At 39.9% G+C, this 14147-nt stretch overlaps 1 long non-coding RNA gene across 4 annotated transcripts in view; it reads left to right on the forward strand.

The window, feature by feature from the left end:
• The first annotated feature begins 2182 nt into the window (after positions 1–2182).
• Positions 2183–14147, forward strand: part of LOC111772863 (uncharacterized) — a 55135-nt gene continuing 43170 nt past the window's right edge. For 2 of the 4 annotated variants that reach the window (XR_011437058.1, XR_011437056.1), the window contains exon 1: positions 3130–3389. This is a non-coding gene — a long non-coding RNA (uncharacterized lncRNA). Of the gene's footprint in view, positions 3390–14147 lie in introns of all 4 variants that reach the window. The other 2 variants (XR_011437055.1, XR_011437057.1) reach the window with 2 other exon arrangements.

Here is a 14147-nt window from a genome sequence, read left to right on the forward strand (position 1 = left end):
CTCTAAGCTTCAATGGGACAAGGACTCTATCTTTTTCCCCCTCATCATTAAGTATTGCATCCCCAGCATCTAGTATTGTGCCTAGAACATAGTAAATTTGTTGAATGAATGAATGTTTTCTGTGCTGAAATGAGGACATTTTGTTTTTACGTTTCTCTGAACATTGATCCTATTTCCTTCATGTTTCTTTACCCATGACCAGATGTGCTGATCAAACTCCCAGCTCCAGTTTGCAGAGCAGCCCTACTCCTTCATTTTTGCTGTTTTGTGATAGGTCTCTGTTATGCCAAGCGTATCAGCATAAATGACTATAAGATACTGAGCAGAAGACTTTGGACGTAAATTTGGGTGGCTTTTGGAAGGACTATATAGCGATTTAAATTTTCCGAAGAACTTTCATAATTTAATCCTCACAGAAAACTTATGAGGCAGAAAGGCAGGAATTATACCCATGATGATAGAAAAAAATTGAATGAGGACACGTTTGTTGAGAAACTGGTAAAACATTCATTGCTTCTGAGCAAGGAAAGAGAATTGTTTGATGAGGAAACCAAAGCATCCCTGACTGCACAGTCCAGTACAGTAGCTGCATGTGGCTGCTGAGTGCTTGAGAAGGGCTAATTCTAACTGAGATTGTAAGTATTAAAAAACACCCCAGATTTGGAAGACTTAGTATGAAATATTGATTGCATATTGAAATGATAATGTTTTGGATACATTGGGTCAAACAAAATATACTGTTTATGATAGGTAGACTAATGGCCCCCTAAGATATCAGGCTCTCATTCTTGGAACCTGTAAATGTTACCTTACTTGGAAAAAGAATCTTTGTGGATGTGATTAAGTTAAGGATCTTGAGATGGGCAGATTATCCTGGATCACCCAGGTGGGCCCTAAATGCAATCACATGTATCCTCATAAGAGGAAGTAGAGGGAGTTAGACAGACACACAGAGGAGAAGGTGACGTGAAGATGGAGGCAGAAATTGGAGCGATGTGGCCACAAGCCAAGGAATGCCAACCGCCACCAGAATCTGGAAGAGGAAAAGAATGATTCTTCCCTAGAGCCACTGGAGGGAGTGCATCCCTGCTGACACCTTGATCTCAGCCCAGGGATGGTGATTTTGGACTGCTGGCATCCTTGACTCCAAGAGAATAACTGTGTTGTTTTAAGCCACTGAGTTTGTGGTGATCTGTTGCAGCAGTCACAGGAAACTAATACATTATTAAAATTAATTTCCCCTGTTCCATTTTACTATTTTTTTTAAAGTGGCTGTTAGTTAATTTAAAATCACAAATGTGGCTCACATTACGTTTCTCTTGGACAGAGCCGCCTTAGACCATACGAAGGATAGTTATAAAGATGGCCATGACCAGCTGTTCTCTAAATCTGTAGTGGACAGAATAAAAGCTAATGGGTTTAGCATGCAAAAAGAGTTTGAATATATGGAAAAGAATAAACTAGATTTAATGGCTATTAAATATTGAAACTGGCAAACAGAGGCCCTGGAACATCCATGCCTACCAATCTCAGAAAATCAGATCAGCAGCCACGTGTCAGTCAACCTTACTATAGAACTCTCTGGAAGATGCAAGTGGGATCAGGGAATTTGGAACCTGGTCTCCACTTCTAATCACACTAAATTGTTGAAATCATAAGGCAAAGGATTTTCAATGATCAAACGTAAATTACACTATTTGTACTTCGGTCTGGAATAGTCATCTTTCTCACTGGTGCTGAATAAACAGATTGAGGATAATTAAGCCAAGAACAAACTAAAGCTAGTTAGCGGCATAATGTAAAGAGTGGAAGGACTGGGCTGAGACAGTGCTGGGGCGTGTCAAACCGCCTGCAGTAGTGAGACCTCTGGTGAAGATCTTCTCTCTCTGAGTGTCAATTTTACCATCTTTAAACCGGGGATAACAGTATCTACCTTGCATATTGTTCTAAGGATTGGAAATAATATATGTAAAGTACATAACACTAGTAGGGATATAGTAAATGGCGATTTTTATTTGTTGTTTTTATTGAGGCTTTTCGCATTGATATCAGTCAATGAATAGAGGTGATGATTCAAACCGAACTTTCCCAAGATGGCATTATGTTTCCCAGTGTGGTCAGACAAGGCAAATGTGGCTTGTAAAAAGTTATAAATCAGAAGTTTATGGGTTTGTAGAAGACTGGCATTGCAACTAGACTTGGCAAGAAGTATGAAAGATTGAAATTGTAAATGTTTTATCTGTGGAATTTGAATTTTTGATCTTCCTGCAGCAGTCCATGTTCCACAGGAGTGAAGGTCTTTAAGTCTGTTTAGGAAGAGGAGATGATATGTAGATCCTTCAAGACAGACCAAAATATTTGCCAGTGTTCATTGCAGATGGCTTCAGTCCATCCACATATTGCTAATACATTCAGAACACATTTATTGGACACCTACTATTTGCAACATATTGTGCAAGACATGAAAGGAATACAAAGACAAGTAAGACAGCATCCGGCATCAAGGAGTTCACAATGGAATGAGGAAGATGGATATGTTAGCAATACACTACGAGGCAAAGAAGATCAAAGTGACTGTGAACCAGAGGTGTAAGCAACTGCTATTGGAGCAGAGTCTCTCCCATGGGCTCCCAAGTGCCACATGCACACCTTTATTGCATATGTCATGCTTGAGTGCAATCATCTGTCCAGTTCTCAGTCTTCCTCAGTAGACTGTGATGATGGGGACTATGGATTACTCATCTTTGTTTCCTAGGCATCTGTTAAATTCCCTGGCATCCAGCAGGTTCTCAATAATCGTTAATGGAATGCATGAATAAATGGAGAAGTAGCTGCATAGGAAAAAGAGATCAAATCTGACTGGGAGCATCCGGTAAAGCTTGACTGAAACATTGGCTTTTGAAAGGCAGAGTGTGGGACAGATGAGACCAAAGGAACAGTATAAACAGAGGCTTGAAGATATGGAAGCAGTTTATTGGACTAGTGTATTGTTCAGTGACAAGAGCCTGTGGCTTGTTGACCAAGGCCAAGGTTAAGGGCAGAGCTGGCGTCATTCTCCAGATAATTCAGGAAAATCCCCAAACAACTTGGTATGAAGAAAAAGAGCTTGATGAGTGCTTAGATTGTTCGAAACAGTAAAGACAATATCGTTCATTGAGTACTTATTGCACATCTGACATTCCACAGATGTTAGCTGATCCTCACAGCGCCGAGTATTTGCTTCTTTTGCAGATGAAGATCCTGAGGTTCCGGGCAGCATGTGACCTGCCCACATAGCTGATGAGAGGTGGAGCCAGGATTTGGAACCCTCGTCCTTCTGAGTTTAGGGCCCCTATGTTTTCTCTCATCATGCGGCCCTAACACAATTTGTGTACATTCATCCAACTTATGTGAGTATTTGCTGTATCTTTCATTTCTTCTTTCATGTGTACCTAAAATCTGAAATTGAAAATACTGAGGCTAAAGTCGAATCAGGAGGCAAGCTTTCTTTTTGCATCCCTTTAGCAAAGCAGGAGGCTGCAGCTCATTGGAACTCATCTTCCTATATGCTCAAGTGCCTCCAGAGAATTCCGAAAGCTGGGCATGAATATGTAGGCATGCAAGAAATGAGCTAGGCAGATGTTATGCTGATCTCTACTGGGCCATTTTAGATCATAGGAGCTAATATACAGCACCTTTTTTGGCTGCCAACATTTTTTTTGGTCCCTGTTTATCAGCCTCCTTTTCTCCCTCTCCCCAACTGCCAGACTCCTGAATTTACATCTTTCTGTCCCCAGAAAAAGCGTATTTTTGATTTTGCTTTTTTAAACAAAGCAAGTCAGTTCAAGCCTGTCCAAAGAATGAATCTAATTGGCAGAAGAACTTATTGGTTTCGAGCTGCTTTGACAAGTGAATGCTCAGATCCCCTCGCCCCTACCTTATCACTACCTCTCCCATCCTGGGCAGGTTTCCTCAGTAGCCTGTGCACTCTGGGTAACTCGATGGCAATTTCTTTTAGAAAGTCACAGTTGATCAATGCATTCTCTTTGGTTATCTGAAATTCAGTGCTTGGGAAGTATCATTGTGGGGTGACTTGGCTTGTGTTTTCTCTTCTTTGATATAGGTGGTACCACTGAGCTCCCACCAGAGGGTCAGGTTCTCAAATTTTCTTTTCTAGCAGTAATGATGAAGTAACCCGTTCAAGGTTTGTGCTTCGATTAGACTGAGTCCATCCATCTATCCACTCATTCATCCATCCATTCATTCATTCCTCAAATATTTATTGATTGCTAACTATGTGATAGGTGCTGTATAAAGCAATAGGGTTGTGGTGGTGAATAAGGCTGATGTGGTCCCTGCCTTCACGGAACCTCTATTCAAGTGAGGAGACAGACAGCAAACAAGGAAACCATTGAACAACATTATTACAGATTGACACAGCTGCTGTGACAAAATAACAAGAGGAATGGAATGGAAAGGAGCTGTGAGAGGCTCCATTAGAGAGCTGGCCAGTAAAGACTGTTCTGAAGAGGTGACCAGTGGGCTTAAGCTTGAAGGGAGAGAATAAATCACCCATGAGGAGAGTTGGGCAGAAATAGAATTCTAGAATAAGATTCTAGAATAACACGTGGGAAGTTCTGGTAGTGGGAATGGGGCTTTTCAGGAACTTAAAAGGGGCTCAGTGTGGTTAGGGCAGAGAGATCGAAGGGGAGGACGGTAGCTGTTAAGGTTAGAGAAGTTAGAAAGAGGTAAAACGCATAGGACATCGTAGGTCATGGTAACGGGTTTGCATTTTATTCTAAGAGCAATGGGATTCATAAAGGATTTTAAGTAAGCAAGCAATATATTTATATGTACATTCTGTGTCTCAAAGCAAAATCCAATTCTATGCAAATAAAACAGAAAGTAGGATGATATTTTGTTTATCGTTTATTTTGTGAAGACTCCCGTAACATGTTCTAAGCTGGAAATAAATGGTAGGCCCTGATTGGCGAGGTTAACTGTGATGGAGAAGGCTAGTGGCCTAACAAGACTCATGCTCCCCTTCCCTAGGGTGGAGCTGTTAACAGAAGCAGCTGCCCAGCCAGGGGCTGCATTCCCAGCCTCCCTTGTATCCAAGTATGGTCATGTGACTAGTTGTCACTAATAGAATGTAAGTGGGAGTGATGTTTGGTTTCTGGATTGGGACTTTTAGAAGTGGATGAGGCTTCTTCGTGTTCTTTCCCCATCAATGGAAAGATGCAGAGGACTCTGGAGCCCTAGGGAATGGTGGATCTCAAGGTAGGGGAAAGCTGCTTTCTAACTTGGAGTAATAAAATGTTTTTATTCTCCTAAGAAATGTCTGGGATTTGGGGTTTCAGCAACTAGCATTTTTCTAACTAAATTGAGATACTATTTGATGTTTTGTTTCTCTTCTAAGTCACCCAAAGTATGCATCAAGTACCTAGGTCTGCTTTTCATGAGGCAGAGATTCCTAGCAGTCCACCCAAACTCAGACCCCCTTATCTGGGCACAGAGCTAGGCTTTATTTCCCACCCTCCTTTGCAGTTACATGTGGGTCAGTTTTTTCCAATAGACTATGAGTAGAAGAGATGTGTGCTCCTTCCGAGCCTAGTGCATGAAAACCTCCCCATGTGCTCCTCCATGCTCTTTCCTCTTTTGGAGTGATTGGGATGTGGACTCCCAGGGCGACATTTGAAGTCACACATTGAAGATGGCAGAGCTGCCATCAGCCTGGGTTCCTGATCGACCTCTTGGAGGAGCAGCTGCTCTGCTGAGGACAACTCTACCTAGGATAGTCATGGGAACAAGAAAGTAAAATAGTGTTCCATGATAGACAGTGACGGGGCTGTTCCTTTGGGTCAGGTGCCTAAGGAAGGCCTTTAAGGTAAATGACAAGAAGAAGCCAGTCATGCAAAGAGCTAAGGGAGGAAGCATTCCACTTAGAAAAAGCATCATGCAAAGGCTCTGAGGCAGGAAGGAATTTGGTGTGTGGAAGAAGACAGAGCGGCATATAAGATAATGAGAATGAAACAGGACGTTCTTAGAAAGGTAGACAGGGTGCAAATCACAAAGTTTGGATTTTATTTTAAGTGTGTAAGCAGAGATTTGTTGGCTAGTTTGTTTATTTACTTTACGCAGTATGAAAAAGCTCCCTGGCTTCTGTGGGTAATGGATCGTGTTGGTGTAAGAATGGAAGCCAGAGGCTGTGCAGTTGTCGGGGTGGCTTGATGACGGCTTATACTAGCTGGTAGTTATCAAGATAAAGAGATATGGACAGATGTATGATATGCTTTGGAAGAGATGTCAACAGAACTTGTGGCTTAGGAAGCATCAGGAGAAGGAACCTGATATGGGCATGTGCATTGCTGTGCTCCACAGGGTCATGCATGGAGTGGAGTGTCTGCATAATCTATTTGGAATTCTTCTGCAAGGAAGATTTGTCTCCCTCTCCCCCTCCACCTATTTATTTATTTATTCATTCAGTCGGTCGTTTATATCAATACACATTCATGGGTATTTATTTTCTATTTTGGGTTGTAATCCAATACCACATTATTCCAGCATTGGCCCTTGGGAGCTCTTCCAGTTGCCTCCCATGTCCATCCAATATACCCCCATCATTGTGGGGTTTTTTATGAGCACTTTCTAACTTTTTGTCAGGCTCTAGGCTCATCTTGGACATTCCCTGCCCCAGCCCTAAAATTAGCTATTTCTCCAAGGAGCCCTGATTCCTTTCATTGAGGATTCATATTAGAAGCAAACATCTGGATTCAGGGAGTACTTGTTGCTACCAGTGTGTCACTGCTCTCAACAGCCTTTTCTCTAACTCACAATTCTACACATTAATCATGAGCTGGGCTCAGCTGCATGGTTCTTGTGGTCTGGACTGAATTCAGCCGATTTCATCTGGGCTTGCTCATACATCTATGGTCGTCTGGTGGGTTGTCACAATCTTTAGGATAACCTTGGTTAGGACACTTGAGAGGGCTGTGACCTCTTTCTACATGGTCTTCTATCCTCCAGCACACTAAACTGAGCTTGTTCATATAGTCTCAGGATTCATAGCAGCAAGAACAAAAATGCACAAAGTATCTTGAGTCCAACGATGGAAACTTACCCAATAATGCTTGAGCTACATTCTCTTGGCCAATGCAAGTCAGAACCCAGCCAAGATTCACGGGGTGGAGAAATAGATTCCATCCCTTGATAGGAGCATCTGCAAACAATTATGGCTATATTAGCATTTTTTCACATATATGTAAATGGAAAACATCAGACAACTAGTCTTGGGAGCAAACATGGAAATACAATCAGGATCAGAATAAGCCTCAAGGAATAAGGCAGGATTTCTAGTGCTAAGAGAGTGTTGTATTCTTGATACGAATAAAAATGAGTTGGCTTCTTCCTAAGCTTCTCAGCTTAGTTTGGGCTGGAAATGTAAATTTGTAGGTGAGAAGAAGAGAAGCACGGATAGCAGTTCGGATCCGACTCTTCAAGAACCTGAGAGTCTAAAAAGGACAACATGCAGTTATAGTTCTGTCTAAAGCACAGCCATGATCGAAATTGGCAAAAGTGAAGGAGGAAGAAGGGACAAAAAACACAATGTACTTCTCTGATTCAGGAGAGATTGAAATCTTTTCAAGACTTCCCTTTTGCAGAGTTACTAGAAGAATGTCTGTGTCCATTAATAACGATCTGATTTTCACATCTTCTTCTCTCATTTCACTCTGAATATTTTATAAGGTGGTTCATTATTTACTCAGTAATATTTATGTCACCAAGAAAGCAGTCAGAAATGTAAGTAGACCAGCCACCTGCTGATCCCTACCTTGACTTGAGTTATCATTTAATATTCAGAGTATATAACATTTGCTTAATGCATACCAGACTCATTTCTAAATCAATGACCTGGGACCCCCAAATCCTTATTATACCTTCCTATCCTTATTCTATTTTCCTAAAGAAACTGTATTTCAAGGGGAATCTATCCTTGAGATATCATTAAATCTACCATTATGTGATTACTCCTAAGATAGTGAATATATAATAAGCAATTGTTTCTAGTACATACTGTTCTTATGGAAAATAAGTTGTGCATGCTGGTAGAAGATTTAACCAGTCGTGTTTTAAGATTAACATTGAAAATATGCTAAAGCTCTGAGTTCTGAATGCACGTAGCCATGAGCCATCAGAAACCGTTAATTGCCGAAATGTTAGAGCTTTCATAGGAAGAGATGTGAACTCTGATTCCCTTTGTGTGACTATTGTGTAACCATCTCAGTGTCTCTGAGCTGTTAGCTATGTAACAATAATAAACAACCCATAAAAAAGCAATATCTCTTTTCTATTAACCGCCACTTTGGATCACTGCACTGTTCTTTGAAAAACTGAGTGATCATGAATAAGCCATGCCAAGACCTGCCCAGAGAGCCTCTAATTCTTCTATATTGCCTTAGCCTTTCTTATTACTCAATTTTCTTAAAATATATAATTATAGTAGAATTTATCATTGAAAGTCTGAAATTTAACAAGCAAGCCTAACCAAATCTTTAATAAATAACTTCGGAGGAGAAAAAGGAATGCAAATTTGCAGTGTTAGATTTCTGGTTTATCCTGACATGGAACAACATGAATTTGACTCCAGTGCCTCCCAAACCCCAACTGCACGACAGCAAAAAAAGGAATCAGGAAGGGAGAGGAGCAAATGACAGCCAGAACCAAAATTTTCAAAGATGGAAAATCGATGGGCAAGTGGAAGCAAATTATTGTGCTCAGTTCCTTTGCTCATTTATGTATTTGGCTTTACTAATTGTAAGTCAACAGACTTGAAAATGATTACAATTATGTTTTTTCTTAGAAACCCCCCCAAATCTGTAATGTTACTCATATTATAAATGGGAAAATTGAGCCACAAAGAGATTGAGGATTTATAATTATAGAATATCAACATACTTAAGGCAGTTATAAAAGTCTCATTATAAATACAAAAACTATAATTTTTGTTATTTTTGTATGTAAATAGTGAGTAGGTATGGGCATGGTTAGAACCAGGATTCAAATTTAGATATCAGAGGTGTAAAGAGAATACCAGGGGGAGTTGTGTGGTTGAGAGATTAAGTTCGGTGTGTGTAGTCGCATTGAATATTGATTCAATATTAAGAGGAAATTTTTAACAGTTGCAATTTTCCTAAAATGGAGTGGCTGCCTTCTAGAGTAGTGAGAGTCTAACTGATAGATACATCAGAAGGCTTTGCTGTGACCAATGCGGAGCAGGCCTAGATGACTGATAACGTCCTTTCCAAATCCATTGCTGTGCAATTCTAATGTAAGTGGTAAAATAAGTACTTGAACTTAGTTTCTAATTCCTATTACGGAGCATTTTTCTTAGGTCATCCTGTCTCTTATTTGACCATGTGATTTAGTTTAGAATCTCAAGGACTGTGGTGTAGACATCTTCTCCTCGCCTTCTGGATATGACTAATAATGTGGTATGCCTGTTTGTATATTCCCACAGCGATGTTCTTCCATTCATTTCCCATCTCAATACCTCAGGCCAAAGACCTAAGAGACATCCTTGAGTCTTCCATTTGCCTCATCCCAACATCGCTTCCTAAGCAAGTCCTATTTTTCTTACTTCCAAATTAGTCTCATATCATTTACTTCTTTCTATCTCTATTCAAACTGCAATCAGCATAAATATGATCATCCTCTCCTACTACTGGCTTCCAATTAATCTTACAATAAAATTTCAGCTTAAAAGGTTCTGTGTGAACCGGATCTTACCTTCCTCGTCACCCTTCTCTCATGTTCCTCTCCCTCTTGGTCACTTGGCTTTAACCACATTGGTCTTCTTCCAATTCTTCTAATCCTTCCCCTTCTCTTGGCCTTTGCATTTTTTCTTCCCTCTGTCTAGAACATTCACTGCTCCCCCATCCTTCCAGCATCCCATCTCTTCACTTGACTTGATCATTTTCATCCTTTATGTCTGAGCTCAAATGTCACCTCTTCTGAGAGGCCTTCCTTGGTCACCTATCTACCATAACCTCCTCAGTTACTCTAGCTTGCCATTTTTCTTTCAGAACAAAATTTACATGCATTTTGTTAATTTTTTTATTCATTTATTTGCCTAATTTTCTACCTCTATCACTTGAATGTGAACTTTAGGGAAACAGTGATGTTGTCTATCTCATTTGATTCTAGATTTAGCAAAGTGCCTGTCATATAATAAGCACAATATACAATATATGATGTTTATATTTAGTTACAGATCATTTTCTAAACTTAATTCATAGTCCATGCCTAGCCTTTAATTCTCAATAGTTATGTATTTCTGAAGCTTTCTCTACTGTCTTCACAAAGATAAGGCTTTACTAAATGCAGTCTTGAAGGTATCTCATTTGGGCTGGGTAAGAGAACAGAGAATGAGGGATAAAGAAAAGGCACTGACTGGGCTGCTAATAACCATACATCTGAAATATTAGTCACTCAACAGATCTCAGATGTGTAGAAGCCCCTATCTGTATTCGATTTTCACTATTTGTTCTAACCTGATTGATTTCACCCTCATTGCTTAATTTTCATCATTATCATTACTTGTCGTCTTTGGACAGAGAATCGTATCGGCACAGTGGTTTGTACAAGCTGCTGTCTACTGTCAGATTCGTTAATGTCCTTATTACAGGCATATCAAACCCTCGTCGTCCGCTCAGCTATCAGAGGCCTGCTATCTGTCAACATGTCATCCAGAACAAAGTGACGAAGTCTTCATTCTTGTCTTGCAACTTGAAAAGCTGTTTAATATTGAGCAATCCACTCAGCCTGTATGCTTTGTTTAAAATCTTATTCTTTCACTCCATTTTTTCATGTAACCCCTTCTGTGCCTCTAAATTTATGGAAACCTCAGTATCTTCTTCAAAGGCGAACCCCAGAGGGAATGAATGCCAATCATTCCTTCCCTTGATTTGCTTAAGCATTCCCCTGGAGATTTTGATTTGCTAATAATTCCTGTAATTATACATAGATAATGCAAATGCAAACGTTAGTCTGGTCCCTGTGCAAATAGTATAACATTGCATTTTACTGGGTTATTATTTAATAAAGTTTCACTGTAGTTTCGTAGACGGATGGAGAAATAGACATGCTAAACATTAGCCTTCATGATTTTCTAATCTTTTCTTAAAGAAATGCCTCTCATATCTGAGCAACCACCTGATGCAAGGAAATCTTGCAATCTTTAATCTTGTCAAAGAATGAATTGTTTTATCTTGTTGGAGTTTTCAGTTTGCTGAGGGCTAAATTATTCATGCATGTTTTAAGTTTTAACATTAACTTAATAATGGCAAATTAGAAAACATAAATACTCTCTAAAGTAGAGTATACTAAGACAAATTAATCTTTATTTGTGACTTGCAATAATTGTTAACATTAATTCTTAGACTTTTTATAATACAGTGATGTTCTGAAGAACCTCTGATGAATTTAGAGTTGTTTGCCTTGATACTAAATGGGGATCAGGGTGTTTTTGAGTTTCTTTGCCTGCCTTTTGTCATTTCTCTGTTTTTGTTACTAATGGACTATATTCTGCATTACTATCATTAGGACATTTGGTCGCATTCTTCTTCCTCCTATTATTTAGCTGCTTCTATCTTGTAAGAGATTAGATACTTATTAGAGAGGAGTCAAATCAAATGTGCAAAGATATTTGATGCAGAGCTTGAAAGCCAAAAAAAGGCTAGTGCATAAACTCTGGTAGGGTTGTTGTGAGGATGAAGTGAAATCTTGTACGTAAGTGCTCAGCCATCAAGGGTACTCAGTAACTGTAAGGTTTTTTCCCCTGCCTCCATCTCTGCTTCCTTGACTTCTTTTGCATCGAGTAGACATCTGTTCTATCTTGACCCCTTAGTGAGGTCATTGACCAAAACGAGAGAGGCTCTTTCCTTGGAGGCGGTAAGAATTATCTTTATTACGTGGGCATCAGAGGGTGTAGAGAAGCAACTTTGTCCAACCCCTTCCTCCAGGGAGCCTGCCCTGAGTCCCATTCTCAGCCTTGTCCCAGGAATGGGTTGGGGGAGAGGGGAGAGAGGAGGAGGCACTTGTTTTCTTCTTAGAGTGCTCCACCTACAGAAGCCTTAGGTCTGCGTTAAGGGAGGGGGAGTCCCTACAGGATGCATGCAAATTTTTGGTACATATGCATTATGATTGTTGTTCACTGCACTGTGAAAATGCCGTGAGTGGACTTTGGTTCAACATTTAATTACTTATTAATTCAATAAACACCAAGTGCCAGGCACTGAGCAGTAACCAAGAGATAGAGGAGGAGAATCCACGCCATCAGAGATTTACATTTGAATGGGGAGGACAAGTCAACATCAAAGTCTGACACGTGCTCCAAGACAGGGAGCTGTGGCGTGTTATGGAAATCAAGGGAGGAGCGCTGGAGCCAGACTCCACAATGGTGGTGGGGTGGATGGGGGGGGTGGTGTGTGTGTGCAGTGTGTGTGTGTTGGTCAGGGATGTGACTCCTGTCTGGAATCCTAAAGAATAGGTAGGAGTTATCCAGGCAAAAGAGAGCTAGACTATTACAGAGAAGACTTAGTTTTAGATCCAAAATAGGGTTAGGAAGTTCTCAAGTTGAACACATAACCCTTTGACACACTTTGTATTTTGTTTGCTCGGTTATATCTTGCTATTTCCTTTGAGTTTTTCTTTCCTTGTATTTTACCTTTGCTATTTCATTTGAGTGAGATTCTTTCAGAAAATCCTAGACTTCCTTAGTTGTGCTAAGGGAAAATTTTAAAAGTTAAAAAGTGAAAGAGATTGATCCACCTTCTGGTTATGGACTGATAGCTTAGGGGTTGGTGTTGCTACAGGGATAACTCAAGTGAGAGACTCTCCTGAGGCAGGAGAAAACTCATGGAACATATGGGCAGCCCTATTTAGAGTCCATTTCCACAGCTGTAGAATGGTAACAACATAGCTAACAAGGAAGTAAGAGAATAGGCTCTGTGGACAGATTGCTCTGGTTTTTCCCCAGCATTGTGATTAGCTTTGTGATCTTGGACACATTAAACTTGCAAACTTTCTTTTTTTTTTTTTTTGGTGAGGAAGATTGGCCCTGAGCTAACGTCTGTGCCAAGCTTCCTGTACTTTGTATAGGGGTGGCTGCACAGCATGGCTTTGATGAGTGGTGTAGGTCCACGCCCAGGATCCGAACTGTGAACCCTGGGCCACCAAAGCAGAGTGTGCAAACTTACCTACTATGCCACTGGGCCAGCCTGAGGATACATTGATCTTAACATCTCTTTTCCTCCGTTTCCTTATCTGTAAAAAGAGAAAAAAAAAACCTTAATCCCTATCTTATAGGACTTATCATAGGGATTAGATGAGTCAATATCTGTAAATATTTGTCCAGCACTCAAAAAATATTAGATATTATTATTATTGTCATTGGTATGATTTAAAAAACAGCTGCTGTATGTAAAGAAAATAGCCCAGTGCCTAGAACATAGTAGTGACTATAATCTTCCCTCTCCTCCATGTTTTCCTCCAATTTCTCATTATTATCATCCCTTTTCAAATAGGTACTTTCAGCTGATAACTTGTCCTTTCTTTCCTAAAAGAACAATAATCATGGGTCAACCTTATAGTTTAATACTTGATTGTTCTCTGATTCTTTGAGTTTCTCTTTCCTTCCTGACTGAGTATAACTTGCTTGAGAACAGAAACCATGCTCACTACCTATAGTTTCAGGCTGAGAATGTATCGGATGCTCTGTAAATAGTTGTTGAGGAGATTATCAAATAGTTGGTAATAACCAAATCCTCTTGATTGTTTAAGGATGGGAAAATAATCTATCATTGATAAAAGTTCTTTAATTTTTTATGTGCTGAGTACACATCCAAGAGTTGTGAATGCTTCAGGACTTGATGGAAGATTTCCAGGTTGATAGCTTTAGTTTCTATCTACACCTGGTAGACACCTCGGTCTTAGCTTTAAAATAAAGTGCTTTCATCACTCCTCAAATTCTTATTTTAAAAAATCTTCATTTTAATCTTTGATCATGCACTCACAAAATAGTCTTTGGAAATATGAAATTTTACCTATAATGTACATGTTTCAGTGAATTCTTATTCTGTGGATTGGTAAACCCTGTGGTATCATCAGTA

Source organism: Equus caballus, chromosome 3 (assembly GCF_041296265.1).
Source record: "Equus caballus isolate H_3958 breed thoroughbred chromosome 3, TB-T2T, whole genome shotgun sequence".
NCBI lineage: Eukaryota > Metazoa > Chordata > Mammalia > Perissodactyla > Equidae > Equus > Equus caballus.